The 20067-nt window shown below is 34.5% G+C and overlaps 1 long non-coding RNA gene across 1 annotated transcript; it reads right to left on the reverse strand.

The window, feature by feature from the left end:
* Positions 1 to 372: 372 nt before the first annotated feature.
* Positions 373 to 11692, reverse strand: LOC150106622 (uncharacterized). The gene is made up of 2 exons (XR_016548321.1): positions 11369 to 11692; positions 373 to 602 (listed from the first exon to the last, which is right to left on the reverse strand). It is a non-coding gene; the product is annotated as an uncharacterized LOC150106622 (long non-coding RNA).
* Positions 11693 to 20067: the final 8375 nt, after the last annotated feature.

A 20067-nucleotide genomic window follows, 5' to 3' on the forward strand; every position in this document is an offset into this window, starting at 1 on the left:
CGGGCCGGTTTGCCTGTTGCGAGGGACAAAAAACCCGAGTTTCCGGGTGAAAAAACCCTCCACCCCTGTATGAGATCGGCTAATTCACCTTTAGTAGAAAGAGACCAGATAAAGATTCCTCACGTCATGGACAGGAATTGAACCCAGGTCTTTCTGACCAAAGGGCTTCGTGTATACCAACTGAGCTACAGAGGCTACTTACACACACTGATACAATAATAATAATACAATACAATTACAGTGCATGTAAACATGCATGTGTGATGTAGACTAGTTTATGATTTTATAAATAATTCCTGCAGGTCATAACAACAAAAATTGAAATAAAATAAAGAACGATTTTATAATACAACAAGTTAAACAACAAGACATCATGCACAAATCGTTTTATTCTAAGCTTTGCCACTACATTTATAGGTTTTTGCACATCCAGTTGTATATCAATACATCTTATTAAACAATTAAGAAAGTCAGCAAGTTTTCCAAAGTATGAAGGTGATATCCCAATGCCATTACATTTCCACTTGTGAAGTGATGTTTTAAGATGCCCACGATGCCAGCTTTAGATAGGAAGATTAGAATGGTGAAAGTCAGTGGAGGGTCTGAAAAAAATTATACGTAATGAATGATAATTAATTTTTATTACATTAAATAAGTTCAATGATCATTATAAAGAATGATCAAATATTCTATCGGAGTTAGCTTTATGATTTCTGTGGTTCATTTTATCTGAATTTAGTATTATTTTTTTTCCCGAAACCAGAAATGAATATATATATATATATATATATATATATATATATATATATATATATATATATATATATATATATATATATATATATATATATACAGAGAGAGAGAGAGAGAGAGAGAGAGAGTCAGTCTTCCAATTATGACAGCCATCCTATTAACACGTTCATTGAACACTACCTTATTCCTGTAGCCCATGAACAAGGGGGTTATTGCTGTCTCTAATGTTATATAATAAACATTCTTGCTGAGGGTATAGTTCCTACTAAATGAGAAAACACGAAGAGTCTTCATTGGAAGAGTCTGCAGATTCAGATGCATATTGGTGTAACGCGACAGCAAACTGCTGAAAATATATTCAGGCATTGAGAGGATTAGATAAATACAAAGTCTGTGAAGAGACTGATGACAAAATAGTTCTGCTAACTAAAGAATTGGGTTTGATAGTGAAGATGAGCTCTCAACAAGAGCTAGAAGCCCAGAAAGTTGCAGAAGAAGAAGAAAAGGATAAAAAAAAAGAGGAAGGCATCTTCTTATTACACTTTTAATATTACGTAGAGATTTATATCTGAATTATGAACTACAGCTATAATATTCTTACAGGACGATTTCCCTATAGAATAACAAAGCGTCGTTCTAACTGAGGGGGGGGGGGGGTTGACAAGATAAATGCTACTAGGAAAACAGCATCTCCAATACACTGTTAAATTCTACCACCCTCTCACGTTCTTCAAACAAATAAGAACTCTCAAAAGTAAACAAGAATTCTGCTTTATTACTTCATGCTCTGTTAGCATGCAGTCCCTTGCCGGAAATAGCAGCTGGATTTTCTGGTGATGAATCGACGCCATGCGTCGATTCATCACTTTGAATGACTGTTGTAACTCTATTCACTATGACAAGCTATTTCCTGGAAATCTCAATATGAGTTGATAGGAGTTCGCATGAATCATAATCCAGGTGTGACCCATTCTAATAGAGAAAAATCAGTACATATTTGCTATCGCATCGGAATTATACAAAACAACAACACATACATTCGACTCTGCTTCCCTTGAATCATTCTCAAGTGGTGATTTACAGCGCATGCTATCTTATGTCTGAATTTAACTTCTTTTATGAAGTATTCTTCTCAAATTCCTAATTAAATGCCTAAAATGATTTAAACATTCGTGCTTCTAAGAAGTATTTTGAGATGTATAAAATCTCATGATGAGAAGAGGACATACAAAATAGATTTAGAAAAGTGAAACAATTTTGGAGATAACTAGTACACAGACAACTTGATCAAAATGTCAATGATTTTTAAATGGCATCCGGTGAAGGGAGTACGAAAGACAGCTGCCGCCATCTCGTTAACACTTACCCAATCGTAATATATTAATGTCTGAATTAGTGTCGACTCTATGATTGAGTTTCTGGGAGGATATACTTGCTCGTGCAAAAAATCAACTTAATCAGGAATCGAAGAAAGGTTTAGAACAATTCTAAGGCTAAGAAAGCTCATTCTTCAGCCCTCCTAGTGTCATTGAAACAAAGTGTTTCTACCGCACGGCACAGGCCAACCATGTTATTATTATTATTATTATTATTATTATTATTATTATTATTATTATTATTATTCAAGATGTATTCCAAGATGTATCATATGTAACCAAATGCATGTAATGTACGTATTACATGAAAACCAATGTATGTAATGTATGTATTATATGTAAACCAATGTACGTAATGTAAATATCACATGTAAACAAATAAGTAATGTATCATATGTAAACAAATGTATGTAATGTATATAATAACTGTAACAAATGTATGCAATGTAAAAAAAAAATTATTTTCAATGTAAATCATGAGTTTACACTGTATGTTTGTGAGAATAAGGAAATATAATATTTAGATTGCATATGTGTAAATACTGTTGTATAATCACACCTTTTCAAACTTGAAAAAAATAGTAAACTACAACATGCAATATTATACAACTCATGTAACTCTGAACAATATAATTGTAAATTATTATTATGATTGTTATATATAAAAAAAACCCTGTAATCATCATTACTATTTAAATCTCATTATATGTAGCACAAAGTGCTGAACCTTGTAAAATAATATACTGAATAGATAATGATTGTACATATGTAAATATTTGAAAGAACGATAACAAAAAATTATGTGACACCTCAAAAAAAAATTATTATTATTATTATTACACAGAGACTGTGTAGCTCAGTGGAAGTGACGTTCGCACTCCACGGCGCTTGACCGCACGATGTAAGACTTCGGTTCAAATCTAGTCGCCGACTAGAGGAACATTTTCTATACACAGGAAAATCGTGTCAACAGTGATCTGGACACCTTACACACAACAACCAATATTCGACCAGCACAATATGACACACAGAATCCTGAGCATCAAAAACCTGAAACATGACATTAACAAGGAATTACTTCAACATCACCTATCGAAACAACAGATACACATAAATTATAACACGACCTACAACAACTCTCTAGATCCCTACACCTTTCAACAACTCATACGGGTCTTTTGTGAGATCACATCAGATACCCAAGCAACTCAACAACCTACCAATAAATTTAAAACACATAGATAACTACAGAACATTAAAACACGAACTCTGGAAATTATACCAACAAAGTTAATATATCATTAACACCAATATACACATCGCAAATCACCAGCATCCAATGCCAACATCCCATCCATAAACAGTAACAACAACACAAATTGTGAAGGCTAAATCACATTCTCTTCATAAAAGCTAACCCAAGCTTCGAAGTAGGTGGGATTAATTCGCCTCACACATCTGCACGTAATCCTCATAATCAAAGAATGCATATTATGTAACAAAACAGTCAGTAAAATGTATAACAATAATGAAGATACTGATATATAAAAAAAAAGTGCATATGTAAATAGGCTGCATAATAATAACCTATGGTATTGATTTAAAAAAATGTACATTTATACTTAAAAAAATCACTGTACTCTACATTTGTACTGAACAGAAAATGTAATAGTATACTTTATTGAATATATGTAAATACTCTGTATGATGATAAATAAAATGTTATTACAGTTTAAAAAAAATTATAATTATTATTATTATTATTATGCAAAACATTCTGTATATGTTCTTCGTTGTTAATATTAGAGGAACGTGTGTTGTAAATACATAATATAGAGGCAAAAAAAGTATTATTAAAAATTTTAATTGAAACCCAATGTAGAAAATGCAGCACTTAGTGCTGAATTCTGTAAAATTATAAGTTGCAATGTCACTCAAGATGTTTATTGTAAGTGAAAATTTAGCAATCAATAAAAAATAAAATAAATGATTATTATTATTATTATTAGTCCGCACGGTTAGCCTAGTGGCTATGCGCTTCGCAACCATATGCCTGCGGAAGGAGTGTCCTAGGTTCGATTGCTGTCGGAGACGTGAGGAACTCAAGGATCTGCCATAGCCAAGTTAGCCGGTCTTGGGCGCGGGCAGTAGGGTTTTTCCCCATTTTAGCTGGGGGTTTTTCATCCCGTCAGCAGTCAAACCGACCCCGTGAACACACGCGGACTACAGTCATGAATGCCTCCATTAGGGATGCAGTAGAGGAATGCGTGCCGACTGCATTATTTCACCGTGACTCCTCATTAGGAGGAGACCCAACCCGTCTGAATCAGATGGAAGGGATAGATTTATTATTATTCTCATTAATTTGGTTTGGAGACAGCAGGGACTCATGCAGTGATTAAATTCTGGGTTGTTTGCATATCCGAATAGAGAGAGAGAGAGAGAGAGAGAGAAAAATCATTCTATAAATTACAATATTCTCAGTTCGGTTCGGGGCTTCCTGCATTTATCAGATTATCAGAAACTTTTCTGAGAATTTATGTGCCTTCACACAGGGCCGAACTTGTAAGTGGAATAAAAAGAATGCGAGATGAAAACGTCAATCTTATTTTAGATTTGATTTTGATTCTGATGTTTTCAACTGACCGATGATCTTAATAACAGAACGTAGAATGTCTTGTGGTGCAGACATTAACTAAAGTAGGGATTGAATACGCGTGTCTCATTGGCCATTGTGATTCTTCTAACATTAGCTGTTAGAGGAACTCCAAAACAATGCGTTATGAAGGCGACAAAATGTTAAATAAATTAATGTAGTGTTCTTTTTTTTTTCCCATTTACATTGAATTTTAAAATAGCTCTGTTTGACTGGAAATCTCTGGATAGAAAGCCTGTAAACAATGCGAGGAATATTTTGATCGATTCTTCAGTTGAGTTGGTAAACTCTTTTCTCAGAAAGGGTTTTTCTCGGGGGCTTGGACTTTCCCACTGTTTGTGTGTGTGTATGTGTGTGAAAGATTGCGAGAGAGAGAGAGAGAGAGAGAGGGATTCTGAAAGACTACTGAACACATTTATCATCCACACTATTTTTTATATAAAAACGAACATAAATTACCTTCCGTGACATAAAAGTCCGTTCTCTTTTCTTAAGGAGTTGATCCAGAAGACGTAGAATTAGAACTTATATTCATTTCGGATAGAGTCGATACTTCGTCTGTAAAACCATCCGTAGTTGAGTTATCAGCAGATGACGAAGATGGGAGACAAAGGGGGTGCCATTTAGGATAATGTCCATGTATGCAGTGAATATGGAGTCCTTCAGAGATAGTCGGTAAGGATATCACAACCAGCACTGCAATAACAGAGAAAAGAGTTTTTCCATTCATCGTGGCGAACGTCGATATTTGACCCGGTCTTGTTAGGTGTTTGCTGCTTTTATGCATTCACTTTCAGGTCATGCACCTTTTGGTTTTTATTGCAATACGACCCATCACCTAGGGGGTTCATAGAATTGCCATCTGTTAATTTGTAACATAGAATGATTGACTAAGGTTCTTAAGAAGTACCAGGAAGTGAAATGTTGTTTTTCTTTCTTTAATATTTGGAATGTTAACATGCACACTGCCGTATCACCTGGAGTTGACGTAAATGGTGTGGGAAACCTGCGCTCTATCGGGCGATTTCGAAAGCTCGAAGATTTCCACTCCAACCCAAATGTGCTTTCTGGCTTCTTTCTTCCTTATTCTCCTCCCCCTCTTCTTGATCCTTTACTCTCTTTCCTCCCATATTTCGGAAACAGGGATATTGAAATTTTCCCTCAAGGGTTAGCTTTGCCATATGCTTAATTATTCCGAACTTGTGCTAGTTTTAAAACTTCACAAACCCTCAGCTGTTTTAACAGGAAGTATTTTACGCAATCAAGGGAGGAGGATTCAATTGAAAGTATTCATTCCTCCAAATAAAGCGTTTGGCATGCACGTGGGAAAGCGTGCAAACAGGAATAACTGTCTTATGTTCAAGAGGTCATTTAGAATATTTTTCCGCAGAATGAAATGTGAAGTTGAAACTTCACTCTGAATTGTTTGTTCTATTCAGTTGCTTTATTCTTACTCGTCTTCTAACGAATAACTGTGTAAAATTTCTCTGAATTGTTCTACCCGTTAATATACCCGTTTTATATTTCATAATAGGAAATAAAAAATAACAAATTTAATCACCGATATGTCAGAGTTTACATCCAGATGCGAATCATTATGCAACTATTCGATATATGTCGGTCTCTACAAAACCAAAAATAAACAAAGATTATTAAAAAAATACCAACTGCTTAAAAATAAAAAAAGTTTTACAAGAGGAAAGCATTAGAAACTTTATCAAATAATAAACGAAAATTTATTATAAACAGAAGTAAATGAGGATTGGGAAAAATAGAACGTACAAAAAATCGTTGTAATCTGATAAAATAAAAAAGTAATTTAAAAAATTAATCTGAGAGAAATCCCATCGTAAAACAGTAATGCGATAGCTAAAAGAAAAATTACAACCTTACATACAGAAAACTGGAATGACTATGTGAAACAACGAGAAGCATTGATACGAAGTTTGTCAAAAATGAAGAATGCAGTCATTCACCTATAAAACCTAAAGTATTTGAATAAAAATAATTTAAAATGCTTTTAAATGATTGCAGGAAAATAGAGAAAACTTACCAGTTCAGAGGAGAAGCGCACCATGAAAACAAATACAGAAAGACTAGCAGAGGAGCCCAACTTCTGTGAGAAAACGATCAGACTGAGTTTGTGAGAGAGGGATCACTGTGAACCGCTGTGAACTTCGGAACAGCCTCTTTGCTTATTGGCATTGATCTGTGAGGTTTCGGAAATGAATCTTTGCAGACTGTTGACAATACGTCTTTGTTGCGAACATCACATTTCACTACATCTCAAAGATGTTCCATGGGAAGGAGATCGCCGCCTAACTTCGTGGATTTGTGGTCTTGCCGCCATAGTCTTATTCTTTAGTCCACATGAAAAAATCCAAACTGGAATTCATCCCTAAATCGGGATTATTTGCGACCTTTTCCCCCGCCCTCTGTTGTCCATTTTTTCTATATATATGACTCCCATACGCGGGAGGCCACAAGCCTTATAGCAAATAAGTGCAGTGCCATGTGTTTTCAAATTCTCATGTTTCTTAGCGGACTTTGGCCACAGTCGCTTTTCTGGTAGACAAGACCAGCACGCTTAATGGTGGTTATCTCCATTTGGGACATGTTCACTGTTAATTTATTCCGTAGATACTCGAATTCCACGATTGAGAGGATCTACTGAATACATCAGAAGAATGACGCGAGAAATACAGAAATTTAACTTGCACATTAATTATATATATTAATATTATACGCGCGCACACGCACATACCATAAAAATAATGACATAAAATAATAAAAAACGCATTTCGTGAGTGGGAGATACATAAATACTATTTATAAACACCTGGGTTTCGGGGTGAAATAAGCCCGTATGAAGCCGGCTAACTCACCTTTAGTCGAAACAGACCAGATAAAAGTTTCTCACATCATTGAGAAACCTTTATCTGGTTATTGACGGAAATTGAATCCACTAAATTGAATCCACGTCTTTCCGACCAAAGGGCTTCGTCTATACCGACTGAACTACAAATGCTTTATATTGATCCTAGATGTGCAGAAAAAAAAGAACTTACAGATTCGATTCTAGTCTTAGACTACAAGACGCATTTCTTCCAAAATAAGATGATAAAAGATATGTCTTCGCAGTAGGGAATTTTAATTAAAAGTACAAACTAGATGAAAATATTTCGGTTAATGACTTGGAAATCATATCATTAGCGTTACAGAATGAATAACACACACACACACACACACACACACACACACACACACACACACACACACACACACACACACACATAGGACTACCATATAGTCCTATACTGTGTGGGACTACCACATACCATATACACATGAAAAGATACAGTACAATGAATTTTCCATTGCCCTTTCGTTAACACTGATGACCATTTTTTCATCCCGCCAGCAGGCAAACCGACCCCGTGAACACACGCGGACTACAGTCATGAATACCTCCATGTATTCATGACTGTAGTCATGAATACATGAATAGGGATGCAGTAGAGGAATCTACTGCATCCCTATATTTACTGTAGATACATGTTTTGTTATCTTGTTTTAGTGGATTTTACGCAGTTCTCGCTTGATCCAATAATTTTGTCAATAGAGTTTTTTTTTTTTTTTTGTAGATTTTTTGTTTTAGTCGATCTTTAGCGCCAGTAACTAAGGAATTTTTCTCAGGTAGCGGAACTTTTTAATTTTCGTATCTCCGAAAGAATTAACGGAAAAAAATATCCATACAAAAAAGTCAGAAAAATTTCCTGTCGCCTAGTACACTGTGGATCTCTTACTTTAGGGTGAGTTAGGATATAAAAGATCCTCTTAGACCAGATAATAAGGATTAAAGGGTCTATTTAGTTTTCAAGAATTAGATTTTGAAAAGAACTAAAATATATCCTATGTGATTCGTTGCATCCTGATATTCTGTATCGATTTAAAACTACAAAGAAAAAAAGAAAGAAGGAAAAAAGGAAATGTAGTATACCCCTCTCTCTCTCTCTCTCTCTCTCTCTCTCTCTCTCTCTCTCTTTCTCTCTCTCTCTAACAAATGTCTTTTATGATATAAGACAGACCAACATAAACATAAAGAATTTGCTGAGATTAATTATTATGATTATTTTTTTATTTTCACTATGACGCTGGACTTAGTGTAGTGGGAAAGCATAAAAATAGTAGTGACAGGTTTAACATTTCTAGAGATATAAGAGAAAATATCTACACCTTCATTGCTTACATAAATAGAATACTTATCAGCTTATTTTGAAATGCTAAGATAGCATTTCAAACTAAGCTGATAAGTATTCTGATAAAAAGAAATTGAATAGCCGACTTTCGACAAGAATTTTCTATACAGTCACCGAAGATATTTATGCATTCTCATCTCTCCCAGTGTCACTAAGATACCTCTCCCAGCGTAGAAGAAACTATAAAACATCCTTCAGTAGGAAATGTCTGCACATTACGTCGGTTACAAATTGAGTGCCCGCGGACTGTTTTCCCTCGTTGGTTTAATGAGATAGAAATCGCCGAGTGCAAAATCAAACCTGCGTTACAAATGATCCCAAACCTTTCATTACAAAGATATCTTACGACACCCAACCCAAACAACACATATTTTCATGAAATAACATTTGTTTCATATACCTCTCCTTATTCTTAATGGATTTCTGTCGATACTTATTCTTAACACACAGACATTGATTCAGTTTTCCTACTATTATACAAGATGATAAAAGATTTAATTGATTTAATCCTTCATCCAAGAGAAAGCAATGCAAATTTTCACGTGCATTGTGCTGGTACTTTATTTTTTGAAACCTTTCATACTTAAATAATATAGATATGATGAAATAAAATTTATAACAAAAATTGAACCAAATAGAAGAATTGGTTGGTAGTCCAATATAAACAAGCTGTGGATTGAAATCCCACTGTGGCATGGATGTTCATCAACCTCTTTAATAACTTTCATAAACGTCCATAAGTGATTAGCTATGGGAATCTATAGCCCGTTGGTTTCAAAGCAAACTTGAACTCCACTCCGGCCAGCGAATATAAAGTTTTTAGTCAGTAAATGCAGATGAAATTTGTAAGGCCGTTTCTCCATTAACAACATATAAAGATTTAATATATTTAAATAATGATGCATGCAATTAACACTGAATTACAAAGGACCATTACAACTGGATATTGTCCCAATTTATTCTGAATGATCGTTTTATTATGTACAATTAATAGTAAGTATAATTCTTTTGCCTTCAAAATAGCTTTCGACACCTCTACGTGTCTATGCCTCCACTGAAGCTGGACCAAAAATGTCGAATTGATTAATTCATTCTAGAGTTTCTCGGGTTTGGCTCTTTAATGGGCACCACTCGCGAATATTTGTTCCACCTCAACCCACAGATAGTCATCTCAGTTGAAATCCGGTGGAGGAGCAGTCCAATGAAGTAAATTCTTCATCATGCTACTTGAATCATCAGTACTTTATAATATGGTGCATTATCGTGCTGGAGGAAGCCACTGCTAATTGATTAACTGTGAACATGAAGAAAAACACCTGCTCAGCAAATATGTTCAAGTACATCGTTCCATTATTATTACAGAACCTAATATATATATATACAAAGAAATTCCACCTACACTACTATACTATTACCATTATACCAACTATGGATATCTATTAAAACGGGTTCTTCTTTCTTGCTACCGTTGCCATATTCTGATCCTTCAGCGAGTTCTCAAATGTCTGGTGTTTTGTGCCTACTATTTTTAGCTAACAGAAATGGATCTTGGCGAGATTAATGATCTGACCCATTCATAACAGGGTGGGTGCAATCACTGCGCGATCCGATGGGCTCGTTTCTATTTTTATTTATTTTCTATTTAGCGCTGCTACCTTCCGACTGTGTTTGGTAAGCAAGACTGCACGATTCTTATAGCCTCTATTAATATCTCCCATCAGGAAGTTATTTCCAGCAACAACACTCCGAAATAACTAAAATTATAGGCCAATGTGTTATGCTTGTTAAATGGATATGTTCTGAGGCCATTTTCTGTTCTGTGGTAAGAAAAACGTCTTTTTCTGGGAGAAAAAATCCTTCCATCTTCGCAGTTTACTTGATTTGGGTTCTTGCCATGATATCGATATCTACTCTAAATTGATATTATGACAACATACCAAATTTATATTTTTAAACACAATACACGATAGCGTTGTGGTATTTTCGATAAATCAGAATTCAAGGGAAGGAGATCTTTTGATCTTGCTGCAGAGCAACATATTAAACTATTCATGGAACGAAACAGTCACAGTTCAAAACTGCTATGGTTCAGGCTTTATTGTCCATAATCAGTGGACTACGACGCCACTACAGTGACTCCCTTAATATTAAAAATTGAAAGATTTTTCAGATCATTAAATTATTTTGTACCATCAAATCACTAATGTTTAGATTATATTGAAACTTATATTAAATGAAGTTTGTGTTTAAAATCTGAGATTTTCAATGATCCCTCCTTAACTCAAAATAATAAAGCTATCTAATTATCACGAACAAAATATTACCTTTCAATAGACTGCTGTAGTTTCAGTGATGCGGTGTCTTAAGGTTACGATCCTCCTGCTTGGGCAGTTTCTGTACTTCCTTCAGTAGTTTCTGTTCCTCCTTCAGTAGTTCCTGTTCCTCCTCCTTCAGTAGTTTCTGGTCCTCCAGGTGTGGTTTCAGATTGTACAGTTATCGTTGTTAGATACTGGGCACAAAAGCGTGGAAACAAGCGTCTAAATAAAGGCCAATTTTCGCATTTCCATTCCCACCACCAGTCCCAGTCAAAAAACAGTTGAGTGGTCGTAGGGAAACTTGCCACTAACAGCAAGGTTACGAAGCAAATTGCAAACACTTTCATCTTGCAGGAGAGTTGTAAAGTAGAGTATTCGAATACATTATGCGGATTTTTATAGGATTATTCGTGAGCGTAAGTGTATTGCTGTCATTTTATGGAAATGAAAAACCTGTCACTCAAGACAGCTTGTAAAATTGCTTCATCCAATCAGCCATGCGCTCAAATTTCATCAGGCATTAACGTGTTGAATATATATATTTGCATCTACATATCAAAGAATAAAAACAGAAATAGTGACTAAATATATGAATAATTATTAGTATTATTTCCGGCGTTGTTTGTCAAGAAGACCTTCACTTTAACAAAGTTTTCGATAACAAACGAGATCATGCAACACTGCTTTCAGAGACTATTTATTAGTGTGACAAAGATTAGTATCTCAATAGATGGGATGTTTTGAAATACATAGTCACACAATATGGGGTGGATATAATTTCAAATACACTTTCAAGCTGTCTCCTCAAATTAATGCTTGTTTATAATTTCTCAATTTCTGATAACTCTTTCTTTCATCTTTGTGGATTAGAAATCACAACACATACTCTCTCTCTCTCTCTCTCTCTCTCTCTCTCTCTCTCTCTCTCTCTCTCTCTCTCTCTGTCTTCTCTCTCTCTCTCTCTCTCTCACACACACACGCGCGCGCGTGTGTGTGTGTGTGTGAGACAGAGAAGAGTAAAATACCTCTTCGCGCGCCGGCGCGCAAAGCGGTATTTTAGTCATTTTCAGTATCTAATCTACGATTCTGACTTAAAAAGAGCTTTTTTAAACAATTTTAACACACTCTGCGGATATCACACGAGAGAACATATTTTAAAAGAAGGACAAGATATCGTAAATGACAGAAAATAACTGATGTTTAGATACAATGACTTGAATGTTACGCGTCTTTCTATATTTCATTACTGCCTAACGATGATCGCTTATGATGAGGGAACAAGAATTAGAATATATTAACCTTCACTTTTAACATTTTAAGAATATTCCAAGAAAAACACTGAATGCATTGGTGAAGGGTGGTGATAAGGCAGATCCCGTAACCGATCTAAATTTAATCTAATTGAAACTAATGTTTTCAAGTTTTACCCGATTCCTTATCCATAATCGGAATATAACTACAGTGCATTAAGGGTGTATTCAGTTTAATTTGTTTAAGTTCAGGAAGAAAAAATCCAGTGTTTCGTGGAAAAAATCTTACCACTCACATATCAGATCCGAATACGGAAGTGGCAGGATTCCTACAGTTGAGAAGCTCGTCGAACTGGTCAGTATAGGCTATTGAAAATTTCCCAGTGGGCCATCGTGCGAATAAGCCTAAATATTATTATTATTATTACCTGGCACTTCCAACTAGCCCAAGGACTCGTCGCGGGAGGGCGCTCTACTCCACTCAGCTACACACATTTATCAGTCTCCCCTAAAATTTTTTTTTCGCTATTCAGATTTATTGTATGCACTGTTGTGCAGCTACATATGTGCGTTCGGCTTTTCAAGATTCATTTACTTTGTAACCCGATGTATCTTTCCGGCTACTAAGTATAATAATAATAACTATTGTTATCATGTTTTTTTATATATTATAAGGAGCTATTATTTAATAATATACTCAGAAAGTGCAGGGTAGATGGGAGAAGTTAAAACACAATATTCTGAATCCAAAGAAAGAAAAAATTATATATGAATTACAGAAAAAATGCAAAAAAAAAACATACAGTCGAAGAATCACAAAATTAAAAAAAAATTAACAAGAACAGGGGGCATTATTGGACTGCACAGATACTTTGAACATGAACAATCAATAAAATTATACACACAAAAGTCAGAATTCTTGATTACACAAAACTTAATGTTAGATGTACAAAGCAGGTGGGGACAACTTTAGAACCAATATGACAGAGCATTTGAAGCTGAATACAAAAGAACAAGGATCTGCGATGTTCTTTTGTATAAACAAAATATAAAAACATATATACAAAAAAAACCATACTGTGCAAATGCAGCCCTATGGACCTATGGAAATTGCATTTGCTATACAGAGCTGATAATATATCAGAGCGTTTTTTATCCTGCTATTATCAGACAGACTGAAGGAAGATCGATTTTAGTCGCCGACAACAGGAACGTTTCTCACAGGTTCGGTTCCCTAGTTCGACGATCTTAGGCATAATACGTAAAGTGTGACCAAGATTATTGTATAGTGTTAGGAACTACGAGAAGACAGCAGTTGGTGCTGTACTCTGAAAGCATGCTTGTGAAATCACTGATAGTTTCAGGCCAGCTATCTGTGATGGCTAAAGATAGAGATTAGCCGTTAACCAAACTTCAAAACGTTATATATATATATACAGTATATATATATCAGAGTATATATATATATATATATATGTACTATATATGTATATATATGTATGTATATATATATATATGTGTGTATATACAGTATATATATATATATATATATATATATATATATATATATATATATATATATATATATATATATATATATATATATATATATATATATATATATATATGTACTATATATGTATATATATATGTGTGTATATACAGTATATATATATATATATATCAGAGTACATATATATATATATGTACTATATATGTATATATATGTATATATATATATATGTACTAATATGTATATATATATATATATGTGTATATATATATATATATATATATATACACAAAAATTCAGATATGGATACCAAAAAAACTATTGCAGAAAAAAATTAACCTCCACAACTTTAGTTACTTTGGCTGTGATGATACAACAGGTGTGAGATGCATCAGAGCAGGTGCGGCATCATCTTACGAAACTAACATAATGGTATTGGTTGTAAAGTATTTTTTGTCTGTAAATTGCGTGTGGTCGCCTGGTGTTTGCCTGGTTGCAGAAAAGACCTGAGTATCTGAATATCATATCGCCACGGCCTTTTCCTGAGGTTCTCCTCAGGTTCCTGATAACTCTCTATTGTGGTTTGTCCAGCACGTTCAACGAAAGTGCATATTTTGGTTGAAAGACCGAAAAAGACTGAGCTACGATGGCTCTAAACGTTTGCAATAAAATTATGTAAAACAGACCTCACATCTGATTAATGAAATGATGGTTAATATTGAAAACGCTCTAAATACAGCGTCAAAAACGAGGCGAAAATATTCAAGCGTGCTCCTTCCCCCTCCTCTTCCTACTGCAATCTAATGCAAATTGGGAAGGATGGTAACTAACTATAAGAGAAGAGAAACTTTTCTTGACATGTTTGAAACTGAGCATATATCAATATGCTAATACCACAATAATCACACTTATATGCAAACAACTAAAAAAAAGAAAGAAAGAAAATAAGGCAAGTCAGCAGCTACAGAACCAAAACTAAAGTTCCAGTTATAAAATGATGAACCGGATCGTACTTAACACACTAGGTCATCTGAAACCATAATATACTTTTCAGAAGAATAAGAAAAAACTGAGGCATTCAATTTCCTCTAAAATCCCCCAATACCCAATATTCATAGACTCTGTTTTTCCTTATTCTTCTGAAAAGTATATTATGGGAGAGAGAGAGAGAGAGAGATGTGGGCCTAAACGTTTTGTCACACCCATATATTTCATGCTCTTCGTGGAAAGATACGACTTAGAAATTACCTATCAAACAAAGAATAAACCACAATAGAGAGTTATCAGGATTTCGAATTGTTCGAAATCTGCTCTGCTCTTCATAAGATACACACATTGATAAAACTATCACTATTATGTACGTTAAAACAATAAAATATCTTAGAATGATTTACACTAATCTACTAATTGGTCACAACATAAACCATCGACAAGAACTTAACTCTTACAGAAATCAAAGCACTGATAGACAAGGCATCATAGGAAATATTCGTAAGGCATGTTAAAAACAACACATGTATTCCGTGTAGACTATTAAATTAAGCATATTAATACGACTACAGTTTAACATGATAAAGCTAGTTTTTTTGGGAGAAAAGAGAGAGAGAGAGAGAGAGAGTGTGTGTGTGTGTGTGTGTTTAATACATTTGATACATTGCCATTAAAGATTAAAGGAATAGAACTACTAAACATTAACTAGTTTCATCATCAAATAACGTGTTAACCCAGCTTCCAGGAGGCTTGTTGATATGTTATACGTAAGTCAGAACTTATATGATAAACCACACACCAAAAAAGGCGAATCTCTTCTATTTAGTATTATTACATACAGCTTATAAAATTTATATTTAGTATTATTACATACAGCTTCGCATGTATTTAACAAATCTAAACAATACGGTCTAATGTGGCAATGCGTTTAGGTATTCATGGCAAATAAACGGATATGTTATATTCTAGTAGTTTCTGAAATGTCGTCTGATTATTAATGCGGAAGATTTTCTCAACTATGACACGAAAACTGGGTAATGTATAAAAATAAACAATAGAGCCCTGATTAAGTGGCCTAAATGCAAATAGAGGTGTTTCGCTTAAAAGAAAAGAAAAGAAAATTAACGCATATAGTAGATATTCAATCTGAGATTGCAAAATATATCAAAAGTTGAATAGCTACATATTCCGTAAGAAATTATTATGAATGAGAAAGGAGTTTCAAATATAGAATATTCGGATTTACGGATAAGCACAGACTTACACTGTGCCGTGCAGGTATTCAAAACTAAATTTCACGGAATAGGTCGGTTAATCCTTATTCCCGAAGTGTCCTATGTCTGAATATCTCGTGTGTTCCTCGGCCTATTTGCCTATTTATTTTGAGAGGCAAAAACCCGAATTTCTGGGAGAAAAAAAAAACGCGCCACATTGGTCTGGGATCGGCTAACTCACCATTTGATTGAAAATACCTAATAAGGATTCGTCTCGCCATAGACGGGATTCGAACCCCGGTGTCTTTCCAACCAAAGTGTTCGTCTAAACCAGTGTTTCTCAACGAGGGGCGTACGCCCGACAGTGGGGGGACAATTTGAATATTTGGGGTGGGGGGGGGCAATTAGAAAATGATGTTGCATTCGTCGCTGATATACTCAAAACGCTCGCCGTTGTCGGCGAGTGGGGGACATCAAAATCTTTGAGACGTTGAGGTGGGGCATGATCCAAAAAACGTTGGGAAATACTGCTCTAAACCAACTGAGCTACGGTGGTTCATGTTCATTTTACTTTTACAGCGCGTTGTATATAAGCTTAAAAACAAAGCTTCAGGAACGATACAACTCATGCAATTGCTCATATAACGCTTTTCACTTAAGATCAACGCCATTTATTGTCACTCATTCGTTCACACACACACACACACACACACACACACATGACTCTGCCGTGAATTAACCGATGCATGCTTTTCTTGATTTCAGTTTGTTTACAACTTTGATGTTGTGCGCTGCGCCTCTGTGTGTTTCGGTGTTTCGCTGTGATGTGAATTATAAACTGATGATTTTAACTATCGTTTTATTTTATTGTTGCTAATAACGGCAGATAAAAATCAAACTAAGGATTCTGTTGCTAATAGTGAAAAGAAGACTCGTAAGCCTATTATACTAGATACTAAAATTAAAATTATTAAATTTAGTGACAATGGTGTGTCAAACACTGAGATAGGTCTTGAGAACACCGAGATATTGTTCTACATGAATTTCAAGTAGAGCGATAAGGATAAAGTTAAAAATGGAAAACTGGACAAATATGATTTATTGGGTTCTAAACGGTTCTAGTAAGGAAGAAGTAGTACCGGGATTTTACAGTCATCAGAGAAGAAGCTCATATTAAAATAAATAAATAACAAGGAGGGAAGAGAACAGTCCTGTTTAAAATTTAAAATAACAGCATTCATTTCATTCATACTGAAAACAAATATAGCAGCGAACTCATAATCTGAAGGATGGTGTCTGAAAAAGGCTTATCTAAAACTTCATTCTGAGGTTGTATATAAGAATATATGCAACTTCTTATGATTAGCTGTGCTGTAGAAAGACAGCACGCATGAAGAACTTGAATATCAACAGAAACTGAAGTATTATATTAGGTAATGATTTAACATAACAGATTCTTAGATTCTTACCATAGGCTGCATACGTTTCTGAAAACGATGTGAAAAGAATGCAATAATATGAAACTGCTCATAATTCACGACTACACTAGCCCCTTATCAATAGTACTTTTAATCTGCATTTTAAATGAAACATTTGTGTTTTACTTCCGCTTGAAAGAGGACAATAACTATTATTATCATAATAAGAATTACCAAATTTTTATGCATTGTAAAATATTTATGAAAATATTTATAGATATAAATATGTCTGTCCTCATTTCGAATGATATTTCAATGTGTGTGTGTGTGTGTGTGTGTGTGTGTGTGTGTGTGTGTGTGTGTGTGTGTGTGTGTGTGTGTGTGTGTGTGTGTGTGTGTGTGTGTGTGTGTGTGTGCACGCGCGCGCTTCTAGAACAAACAATGGGAACACTTCCAAGTACACAGATCGTCCAGAAACTTTGCTCTGTAACAATCCTTTTAAAGATTTTTTAAAAAGTTTTCTTTAAAAGTTTATTTAAAAAAAAAAAAAGCTGTTTCTAAAAAGAAGAGAAGAATTATGATAATTTCATCCCTTTCTAGAAATTAGGACTCTTCTTCATACAAAAAACAAACAAATCAGCCAACGAACATGCGCTTCACAGATGCATAGCTCCGTAGGGTCCTCTAAAGAAGATGTGAGGAGAGTGCGACAGTTCTCTTCGGTTAGAAAAACCTGGGTTCGAAACCTATCTAGGATTATGAGTACCTTCATTAGGACTTTTCAAATGAAATTAACCAGTCTCATAAGATAATGAATTTTGATAATGGATTTTCCTTACTAGGAAGTCACGTTTTTCACCATGCAAAACCGACAAAGCAACTGGAAATCATCGAACACACAATACACTTGCCTCATAGTTGCTTCTGCCATCCATAGTAAAACAAAATTACGGCCTTTTTATTTTCACCTGATAAAAACTGGGATACCAGATTTCAATAATTACTCCGATTGTGACAGCTTAGCTTGGGTTACTAACTGCAGAGCTTTTCTATTTTACTAAGTGGCTGCGGATTAGAATACCCAAACTGGTAGGAATGTTCATGGAAATGTTTAAGGTGGTAGATGAATTTGGTTCTATAAATTTGGAAATGAAATTTCGATTTTGAAGCGTGCATCTATACATATTTAGAATGATAAACTATAGCGAAAGCATCGCTCATTCAAAATTGTCACATAATATCTAAACTATCAGAAAATATACATAATTTACTTCATAATCGTTTATTTAAATTTTTAATGAGCGATTCTGAGAAACCAAGAAAGTTGAAGCGCAGAGAAAAGGATTACGTTATAAAGAAAGATTATTGATTTAGCGATATGATTAAAGATTTTGTATTGTTCCCTGCAAAGAAAAATCGTAAAAGTGCAGACCTTAACGCAGTCTGTGAAATATCCTTAGAGGTATGATTATGAATACAAAATAAACAAAACTTAATTTGGAACATACAGAGTCTTTCTCTTAAGATTCGGATTTTCGTTAATTTATAAAATGGGAAACTTAAGAAATATTTAATAATTATGTTATTATTAAGATTAATAAGATAATTATCTTGAATCAAGTTTTTCGAGAACAAATAAAATGTATTGTCGAGTAAGTGATTAGATATAGCTGATTTACGCCATAAAATGATTCATAATCACTTTCTTTAATATGATTACTCAGAGATTACTTTTATTTCTGGATTGATCCACCATGAGATGCGGTGATTAATACCCTTGGTGGGTAATGGATGGCAATGCTGTAGCCAATGAAGTTCTAACTAAGGTTCGGCTATTGCTGTTATCCTCCTGCCATGATCAGAGCTTTAATATCTCAATAACACCTTATCCCTACACTGTCCTCTGCAGATAACGGGGAAGATGAAAAGCATTCTTGTTTCGCCCCTTTAAGCCAGTCCTTATAAGGACTTTTATTTCTTCCGATCTGTGCATATTTAGTCTCACAGAATCCTTGTGAAATAGTAATTGCATTTGAAATCTCCTTTATATGCAGGAACTTTCGGAGTTAGTTCCAAAATACACGGGTGTCCTATAATTGAAAACACCTCATCTTCTGAATTAGTTCAGCGGAAAAAATAAGTGGATGAGTGGGGGCGATAATCTGGATGAGTGTCTTAAATGCGCAGAAGAATAATGAAACGTTACACAGATAAACAAACATTCTTATCACTGTTTTTAAATATATTAATATCCCATCTACAGAGTATGTAGTATCTATGTAATAACAAAAAATAGTAATAATCAATTTTAAGAAATAAAAAG

Source organism: Typopeltis vanoorti, chromosome 5 (genome assembly GCF_054136105.1).
Source record: "Typopeltis vanoorti isolate ZY-2024b chromosome 5, IOZ_Tvanoo_1.0, whole genome shotgun sequence".
NCBI lineage: Eukaryota > Metazoa > Arthropoda > Arachnida > Uropygi > Thelyphonidae > Typopeltis > Typopeltis vanoorti.